General features: G+C 41.3%; 1 non-coding gene across 1 annotated transcript; it reads right to left on the bottom strand.

Moving 5' to 3' along the window:
- Positions 1-7,008: 7,008 nt before the first annotated feature.
- On the bottom strand, positions 7,009-7,169 carry LOC118591692. The gene has a single exon (XR_004945988.1). It is a non-coding gene; the product is annotated as a U1 spliceosomal RNA (small nuclear RNA).
- Positions 7,170-10,673: the final 3,504 nt, after the last annotated feature.

Here is a 10,673-nt window from a genome sequence, read left to right as displayed (position 1 = left end):
GGAGGTCATCATTCCCTGAGTTGGGGATAGGGAACTGAACAGAGGCAGGCCTTTAACACTCTCTTGCTCGTGACTGCTATCTCCAGCTCCTGCCACTGTGGCCTCTCTGGAATGATGGACTATTATAGATAACTTGGAATGGTGAGCCCAAATCAACTCCCTCTTCTTTAAGTTGTTTTCTATAAGGGTGTTTTTATCACAGAAACAGGAAAAGAAACCAAGACACTAGTGATCACTGAGAAATAAGCTTTTATTATGTTGAGAGTTCAGGGTTTATTTGTTACTTCAGTGCAGTCTAATGTATCCTGCCTAATAAACTAGTACAGCAATGATGTTAACAGCACACATTGTATCTTTCTAATAAGCTGGTTCATGATTTAAGTGCATTTGCTGCTCTAGGAGAGTACCTAGTTTCAGCTCTCAGCCCCCACATGGAGGTTCACAACCTTCTATAACTCCAGTTCCAAGGAATCTGACATCCTCTTTTGGCTTCTGTGGGCACCAATTATGCAAGTGGTGCACAGGCATACATGCAGACACTTATACATAAAATAAAATAAAAAATAAAACTTTAAAAATAGCTCACTGGTTTTCTGTCAAGCATTTTTATATTAATATCTTAAAATACCTTCCACAACTCTATATAACAGATAATATTAGTGAAATTCTCATCTCAGAGTTGAGAAAATTTATACTTAGGAAAATTAGAATACTTGTTTCCTGTGATTAGCAGAGCTGCGACTTGAACACATGCCTGTCTGAGTCTATAGTAATGACATATCAACTCTATAAACTCAATTCTCAGTGGCTTATAAGGACATCACTGTCCAGAGCAGAAACTCAAAATGAAGATTAAAAACAAAACAAAACTAAACTAAAACTAGAATAAATACCAAGCAGCTCAAATTATATGCTGAACAGACTTACATTTATTTCTTTAAAATGCTCCAAATCTATCCTTCTTGGGTTGTCTTTTGAAGACTGAAACGATTATGTTCAGATGGCAAGATGATGCAAGCCACAAAGCATTCGTTAAGCTTAAGCTGATGGCCTGGAAGTAGCTGAAGCAGGAGATAGATTTCTCCTCCAGAATCCGGGCTCCAGAGTCACGGATCAAAATTAGTACACTCAGAGGATGTCTGATCTGAACCTCTGTGTCCCTTTCAAATTTACTCCTAAGGTGATGGTGTTTGGAAGTGAAGCCCTTGGGGGTCACAAGGCCGTGGTGACAGAGCCCACATTAATGGCATTAGCACCCTTATAAAGAAGACCCAAAAAGAGCTCTTTGTCCTTTCCCTGGTGTGAAGACACATCCAGAAGGCTCTGAATGAAGGAATAGACTCTCCCCTCAGAAGATAGACAAACATCAACCTTGATAATATGCTTCCAGATTGCAGAGATATGAGCAATCACTCTCAGTGGTTCATAAGCCACCCAGTCCATGCTATTTTCTTACAAGGACATGAATGGATTCCAGCAGAGGAAGGTTGTGACGTTTGCGGTTTTCATCTGAGTTTAAACCTGGGCTTTTCCTTGCTGTGCCACAAATGTTTGTGATTGTTTCATCTTCATGAAGGGTTCTGGATCCAATAGTTTAGCAGTTGTGTTTGAAGGAAGCGAACTTGGATTGAAGTTTCTGTCCTGCCAAGGGTCATTCATCTGGAGTCCACTCTGCTGATGAAGCCTGGCAAGGATTTTCTTGAGTCTTGCTGGCAGCCCCAGCCACGTGTGTCCTAGTGAGGGCTGCGGCACATAGTTTATGGTAGCAATTACTGAGCCGGCCTCTTAAGAACCTATGGTACCTCCAACTATGGGCAAAGTTGGGGAGGTCAACAATAATAAGTATTTGCATTTTCAGGGTCCTGGGAATCCATAAAGATCACTGGAGTATATTATTCCACTCCCACTCTGCCTTCTTGGCCTTCTCCTCTGATTTAGAACGTTCTCAACACAGTGTATAAAATTAAACACAGAACACCAGCTCATACTAGCACAGTGGAATTAAAGGGGAATAAACTCTTTAAGATATAATGGAATGCAAACTAGGGAATCACCACTCTTCCCATGGTAGATATGGTGGTTACAGCCAGAGATTTCTAAAAAAAAGTGTGTGGATATTTTAACCACCGAAATTATGCAGAAAATTTGTACATGCAATGAAAAAGAGTTTTAATTGAGACACTTGAGGGGAAGTTGCTGACTTTATGCTCTGTCACTTCTAAAATTTTCAGTTATATTTCATATAGAGATTTGTTATTTTAATAGGTATATCTATTTTTATTTAGAGAATGAGTATTTTTTCATGTATGTATGTATGTATGTATGTATGTATGTATGTATGTATGTGAACCATGTACATGCCTACTGTCTACAAAGGTCAGAAGAAGGCATTGGATACCCTAGATTTGGGAATTATGGGTGGTTGTGAGTTTCCACGTGGGTGCTTGGAACTGAACGTGGTCCTCTGCAAGAGTAACAAATGCTCTTAACCACTGAGCCATCTTTTAGCCCACAGACATTATTTGTAACAACCACATAACCAGAGAGCTGACATAAGGAACCTGGTTACTCTTTAGCCCTCAGATATACTGAAGGCTTTTGCTGCCTCCCAGTTCTACCCTCCAATAAAAGGATACAGTTCAGGTGTCAGGGTTGTATTTACATTTGTTTCTTTAGTCTCTTTCTGTCTAAATAGTTTCTTCATTTTTCATGATTTTCCTTGAAAATTGTAGTCAGGTTAACTTGTAGCACACTCTTAACCTGGGGCTTTCCTAAAGCTTCTTTAATTTAGATTTAGAGTCATTGCAATGAAGCTTGGGTTTTCTTAACACATCTTATTATGTGGCACATGTTTTTGATTTGTTCCTTTTTGAATAATTACTTGATTATCACCACTTGGTATGGTGTTTCACAGATACCTTCCTGTGGTGATATATTGTGTACCCTAATACACTTGCCTGAGGATCAGAGGACAGAGCCCGCCACTAGATTAGACATAGAGGTCAGGCAGTGGTGGCACACACCTTTCATCTTAGCACTCAGTAGAAAGAGCTGTCTGGATTTCTGTGAGTTCAAAGCCACACTGGGCTACATGAAATTGATCCTGTATAGGAGAAAAAAACAGAGCCAGGCATTGGTGGCATACACGCCTTTAATCCCAGGAAATAATATGGCGGGGCAGAGAAAAGTATATAAGGTATGAGGAAACAGGAAGTCACTCTCTTTAGACTGAGGATTTTGCAGAGGTAAGAACTAGTGGCTGGTTGTTCAGCTTCTCTGATCTTTCAGCTTTTACCCCAATATCTGGTACCAGGTTTTTAATTAAAAGACCATCTAAGATTCAAACAACACCTTCCTGGTAGAGTTACATTTTCTCATAATGTAATTAAGAATCATTTGGGGAGGTTTGCTTTAAAAATTATGTGGTATCCAGTTCTTTGCTGAGTACACTCTTTATTCATTTATATATTTCTATGAGCATAGAATTGTGGTTTTCTCCTTTGTTTAGCAGGTTATATACTCCTATTGCAGTGTTAGTTAATATTTGTTTCTGTGGTAAAACAGTATGAGTGAAGGTAACTTACAAAAGAGTTTGTTTTGTCTACAGTTTCAGAGGGAGAGTCCACAATGGCAGGGGAGGCATGGCAGCAGGCATCTGGAACAGACAGAAAACTGGAAGTGGAACTAAGCTATAAACTCTTAAAGCCCTTCTTAGTGATGGATTTCCTTCAACAAGGTCCAAAAGTTTCATAACCTCCCCAAATAGTGCTGCCAACTAAGGACCAAGTATCCAAATACACAGGCTCATGGAGCCATATTTCATTCAAACCACCACAATCACCTTCATCATTTAATTTTGATGCACAGATTAGATGCCCAAATCATTTCTAGCCAGTGGGATTGCCTTCAAGCTGGCTCGTGGCATGGGTCCTCATGCAGTATCATGATCACTCTTGGAGTGTTTCCTTGCTTTGTGGTGCAGTTATATACTACAAACTTGCATTGTGTTCTCTCACCTTATTCTTGCACTCAGCCATTCTTCAAGGAGTCATAGTTTGCTTTACTGAAAAACAGTATTTGGAAGTCAAGAAATGAACACCAGCATTGCACACTGCCTCAGGGGCATCAATGACCCCAAAATTCCTCAGAGAACAGAGCTAGTGGCATGTACACACACACACACACACACACACACACACACACACACACACACATACACACTACCATTGTCTCTATATAAACGTACTAAAGGCTGAAATTCACACTACTAGCTAAACCTCAAGTCAATACCATATATTGTATTTCCTTCCTTCCTTTCTCCCTTCTTCTCTTCCTTCCCTCTTCCTTTGTATATGTTAGGTATAAAGATCATGGATTATTCATCATTTATTTCATTGATCACATTGGATGCACAGAATATGTGTGATGTGTACAGGTGTGTGCACACGATTGTGCAGGTGAACTTACCATGGTGTGTGTAGAGGCCTGAGATGGACTTCAGTTGTCTTTCAGTATTGCTTGCTTTCCACCTTACTTTTGTGAGACAAGGTTTCTTGCTGACCTTGGGCTTGTCATTTTGGCTAGACTAGCTGGCCAGGGAACTCTAAGAATCCACCTGTCTCACCGCTCCCCCTACTCTGCAGCTCTGGTGTTTGTGCTACCACACTCAACTTTTGCATGAGCATGGGAGATCCACACTCAAGCCCTACTGCCTTGTACAGCAAGCGCTTCACCTACTGAGTCTTCTCACCAGTCCTGTATTCTTCATTCATGTTTTTGTTTGGCATATTATACTTGTACATATTGTGAGGTACAGAATGACATTTCACTACACATATGCAATGTGTAGTACTCAGAGTATTGGCTAAGTGGCGCCTTGAACACATCATTGTGTGTGTGTGTGTGTGTGTGTGTGTGTGTGTGTGTTGAGAATACCCCAAATGATCTCCTTTAGCTACTTTGAAGTGTCCAATGATTTGTTGTCAACTATACTGATCCAATTATTCTTTAAAACATCTGATCTAACTGCATTTCAATGAATCATGACACCCCATGATCTACTCTGCTTCTTTCTTTTTTTGCATAATGTAACTTATTTCTTCTTCTAGTGAGGAACTTGGCTTCTACTGCTCGTAATAGATATGTTTATCTCTTTATGCCCCTTGTACATGATTACATCCCAGCCTCATCACTGTTCCTCCAACCCCACCTTATGATTATTTCTCTCTCTTTCTCTGTCTCTCTCTTTCTTTCTCTCTCTCTCTCTTCTCTCCCCCTCTCTCTCCCCATATATATGTAATCGTAGTCTACTTACACTATTTAGTCTCCATAGGTGCTCTGTCAGCAGACTCAAGTTCAACATCTTGCTTTAGCTGGCCCCAACATGTGGACCTACCTGAACCTACTTAGAGTCTACTCAACATGTGGATCCCTTCTGTTTACTGCTTGGCCTAGGACCTATCCCAGGTCATCACCTTAAATGAATTTTGTTCTTAATATGTTCAAACTTACATATCCTATAGTGGATATTTCTTTCTCCTTGTTTCAATCTGCTGTCAAATTGAAGTGTTTATGATGAAAGGCGACTGGGTTTGCTAAAGGTTAATGTTTGCCTGGATTTCTATGCCTCTCTCTTGGGCTCTAGAGAAGTGATAGGGACCTTGACTGCAGAAGCTTTCTGGTACATGTACTGATAGAATGAGACAGAGTAAGGGAGAGATCTCCTCCGTATGACCTATGACTTGTTCCTTCATTTCCTTCTGTCCATTACAAGGAAAAGGATCTAAGATGTTTATGAATTGCTACTATGTAGCATCTAATAGAAGTTTGTTTTCACTTCAAAACTCTCTTCACTTGAAACTAATGACCAGGCATTATTGTTGTATCTTTACAGATGAGTAAAATAAAGGAACATTTACCTGCCATATTCAAATACACTAGGAGGCATTCAGAGTTAGACCTTGGGACTTCATATGAATTTTACTCTGTCTTATGTGATGGAGGAGACAGGGCATATCTTAGAGACACAGTCATATGGTTGTGCTTCATAAATGCTCAAATGAATGTTTTGGTGATAATGAGATCAGTGTGAAGAAAACGTGAAGTGTGCAGCTTGGAGGAGATGGAGTTTTGTGAGACTCCTAACTCAAGCCTTTTTGATAGGGGAATATCCTTCACTTTTATTCAGAGGAGGCAAGGGTATTTATTCCAAGGGAGGAAACTGGTTTTGTTCCAAAGTTCAGAAGTATTTTTTTTTTTTTTAGACATTCAGGAGATTAGGTGTTTATCACAAACAAGACTGTCCAGTCTATAGGACATTCACTAGATACCTGACCTCTATTCACACATGAACTACTTAGCAGTCATTATGACATGGAGGGCCATTGTTTTCTTCTGTTCATAGGTAAATCTTAAGGAAGAGAGTTTTGGTAATATGCTATGTTGAAAAACTAGAAAAAAAATGAATAAAGGCTAAACTCTTTTGAACCCAGGTTGTCCATTGGCTTTACTGATTTGCAGACTCCTCAGCAGCTGGTAATATCATTTATTACTGAATGCAATTTTTCATGAAGCGGTTGTAATTAAGCCAATAGATGTAAAATCACTTTGCAGTGCATAGACATTTTCATGTTCCATCATCATTGTTTATTGGGTACTTGCTCTTTCCCTGTACCTCTCCCCTGTAGCTATTTTTGAGACAGGCATGTCAACATTAATCCAGAGACTGTAAGATGGAATAAGCAGATATGGGGATGTACTGAATGCCACATGACAGGTGTAATAGTGAAAAGCCTGACTTTAAAATGCTAATAATACAGAGAGAGATGACAAAGTCAACTAGCCTTGGAATGGTCTGTAACAATGACTTTCTTTCTTCCTCTTTTATTTCTTTTTGTCTCTCTGTCTCTCTCCCTCTCCCTCCTTCCCTCCCTCCCTCTGACCCTCCCTCTTTCCCTCCCTCCCTTCCTCCCTCCCATCCTACTTTTCTTCCTTTCTATTTTTTTTTCAGTGGGAAGAGTGTGAATTTAGTCCCCCACTATCACAAATCATGCAGTGGAGTTTCCTACATTTAGGGAAATCACATCAGGTACATCCAGAGTGCAGTGGTTAAGTATTGCCCTGGGAAAACCACCTTTGTGATCCTGGTATTGCTCCTGTCAGGTAAACATGACTATGTCTTTAAAAGGAAATAGTGCCCAAGAAGGGGATTGGAGGTCAGTGTCTCAGCAGAATGTCAGTCTCACTGCACATGGTTCAGCTGAGCAAGCTTTCCTGACACTTATGGAGGCCTGAGCTAGGCTAGGAAAGAAAGACAAAGGGAGATGCCGGGGTGGGCACGTAGCATCTAGCAGTCCTGGTAAGCTTCTTACACCCTGGAGTTCAATGGTCAAGGAAAGGAAATGGTTTTCCCAGAACCAAGCAGGAGTGGCTGCCTGCCTGTGATGAGGATCTAGGAGCAGGCAAGAACACTTCAGATATTTTTTTACTTCCCACTTCTAGCCTCCTGCTAGATCCTTCCATAAGTAAGACCCAAATGAAAGCCCACTGTCAAAAGGCCTATGTAGATTATCCTAGGGGAATCAGCCACTAGGGCACAGTTCAAAGCAGAAGGTTAGAAAATGGATGTGAGGTGAGGGGGCAGCTGAAGATTAACATGCTATCGTGGAAGGCTTCCTGAATTGATACTGGAGTGAAACTATGTTACTGTGGAATAATCCTTTTGTGCACTGTGAAGACTTATTGCTCTCATTGTTAATAAAAAGCTGATTGGTTGATGGCTAGGCAGGATTTTGGAGGCAGAGAGAATGGTGAGGAGAAGAAGGGTGGAGTCAGAGTCAGAGGAGACACCAAGAGGTGCAGTGCAAGCAGGATGGGAATGTATGAACATGAGGTAAACGAGTCTTGGGGCAGCGTGTAGATTAGTAGAAATGGGTTAATTTAAGTTATAAGATCTAGCTAAAAACAAGCTTACACTATTGGATGAGTGTTTGTAATTAATATTAAGTCTCTGTGTGGTTATTGGGGGAGTGGCTGGTGGGACAGAGAGGTCTGCCTCCATTATGTCTCCTGGATATGATTGGAAGGGAAGAAGGGGAAGAGAGACCAGGCAAAGCAGAGTGTTTCCTGTTTAAAAGACCAGCTGAGACGGGAAACCACAACCCATTTGTTCATGATCAATGGGCTGTGAACTGTGGAGAAGGAGGGAAATAGAGACTATTGCAGCTCAACTGTATCTTCTCAACAGACTTCTTCCTCAGCTTGACAAGTATATAAATGGACACACGTTAGGGAAACAAAACCTGGGGGCTGGGGAAGAGGTGCAGTGGGTAACATGCTTTCTGTGAGAGTGTGAGTACTGAATCTGGATCCCTGGCACCTCTGTAAGAAGCTAGCTGTAGTGCATGCCTGCAATCCTGGTGCCTTGGGGCTGAGGGAGAGACAGACAGATGCTACAGATTCTCTGGCCAGCCAAGCTAGCCAAAAATTAAATACATAAGCCTCAAGTGTAGGGAGATACCAAATCTCAAAAGACAAGCTAGAAAGCAAAAGATGGAAACACCTGGCATCAAACTTTGGCCTGCACACACACACACACACACACACACACACACACACACACACACACATGCAGACACACAAACATCAAACTTACCATTGTGTTTTTTACTTTTTTTAAGGAGGGAACATTTTATAATTGCATTCATTGCTTTTGTTAAGGAGGGAACATTTTATTCTGTGCTCATGGTTTTGGAAGGGTTTAGTTCATGGTGGCAAGGAATGCATGACTTAGCTTCTTAGTTCATGGCAGTGGGAATATGTAGGAGAGGCCTTTTGTGTCATAGGAGACAAGAAAGAAAGCAAGGCTGAAAAGAAGGGCCAGGTATCACTTGGAAAGGGCCACCCTTAGTGAACTAATTCTACAGGCTAGGCTTTGTCTCCTTAAGTTCCACAGATTCCCAAAATAGTTCCCTACCAGGTCAGGGTCAAGCATTCAAAGCATAGACCTGCTGGGGACAGTTTAGATTCCATCCACAACACTGCTTGAAGTAATCTCCAGAGACATGGGTCCTGGGTCAGGCTGTTGACTTTCTAAGAGACAACATGTTGGGGTTCAACCTATAATCCAACAACTCACTCAGTTCCCCCTCATATGACAACATGTACCGTCATGCCTACTAGTCTGCTGTCTGAGTGAGTGGAGGACACAGCAATGAACTATTATGGACTGGCTAGTCCATTAACAACAAACATGTTACTCTTGTTCTGGAAACTGAGCAGCCCATCATCAAGGAAACAGCCGACTGGGTGTCTGGAGAGGATATGGTCTTTGCTCCACACGTTTTGTCCTCACATGGTAGGAGGGCCAGGGAGCTCTCTAGCATCTCAGTAGTATAAGGGCAGAAATCCCACTTATAAGGGTCCCACTTTCATGACCCAACCATACCTCCATATGCCCCAATCTTAACACTGTCATATCAGGGTTTAGGATTTCAACCTATGAAGTGTGGGAGGATACATATCCTTCATGCCCTTCACCTGTTATCTAGGTTCTTAAGTTATAGTTGCCTCAGGACAATGTTGTAGAAAGTCAAGGTCTTCTGAGAAGGTCAAACTAAACTCCTTATAAGAGTTACTTTGAGCACAAGGATTGCAGAGCTTTGCCTGGGCATGGTGGCACATGCCTGTAATCCTAGCTAGGGAAGCAGAGGCAAGTGCATCTCTGTGAGTTTGAGACCATCCTGGTCTATTTAGTAAGTTCCAGGTCAGCAAATGCTACACAGTGAAACCCTGTCTCAGCAGACTCCAAATCAAACCAAATCCAAACAAAAAATGAACAAAAGGGATTCCATAGCTTTGTATAGCTCTACTACAAAATGCATTAGAAAATTTCTCCCTTATAAACACCAACTGTAGTTCTACCACTCCACTTCCATGGTGAGATCTAACATAGGTCACAGCTAGTGCAGGGTGCATATTGCCCAGCAGAGGAATAACAATTTCTTCTTTTTTTCTACCCGTTCCTCTATTCCAGTGGTTCTCAACCTGTGGGTCATTACCCCTCTGGGGGGTCAAATGACCCTTTTACAGTGGTCACCTAAGACCTTCAGAGAATGCAGATATTTACATTATGATTCATAACAGTAGCACAATCACAGATATGAAGAAGCAATAAAAATAATTTTGTGGTCAGGGGTCACCACAACATGAAGAACTATATTAAATGGTTGCAGTATTAGGAAGGTTGAGAACCACCGCTCTATCCACTCTGAGCCTGCTACACTGGTGGTTGTTCTTGACTGCTTTCTTTCTGCAGCTTGACTTCCTAGAGTCATTAATGACTTTTCAATTATCACTAACAATTTCAAGTGCATTGCATATATTCATCATGTAACCATCACAGCACCCCTTTAAGAAAAGATACTTTCACTATTACCAGTATGCAGCTAAGGAAAACCATGTATACAGTCCTCCAGATGTCTTACCCTTAGGAAATGTAGAGCCAGTATTCAATATCATTCTGACCCAGAATACCCACTGTTCACACTGTTGTCTTGCACTGTTTTCCAGACATAGCCACTTCACTAATCTGCTTTCCTTCCTTCTAGAATTTTCCTTCCATATAAGATCACTTAATGTCCTTTCTTACTGAACCCTTCTGTCTTAGGGCATCA

Source organism: Onychomys torridus, chromosome 9 (genome assembly GCF_903995425.1).
Source record: "Onychomys torridus chromosome 9, mOncTor1.1, whole genome shotgun sequence".
NCBI lineage: Eukaryota > Metazoa > Chordata > Mammalia > Rodentia > Cricetidae > Onychomys > Onychomys torridus.
This window is presented reverse-complemented; position numbering and strand designations above follow the sequence as displayed.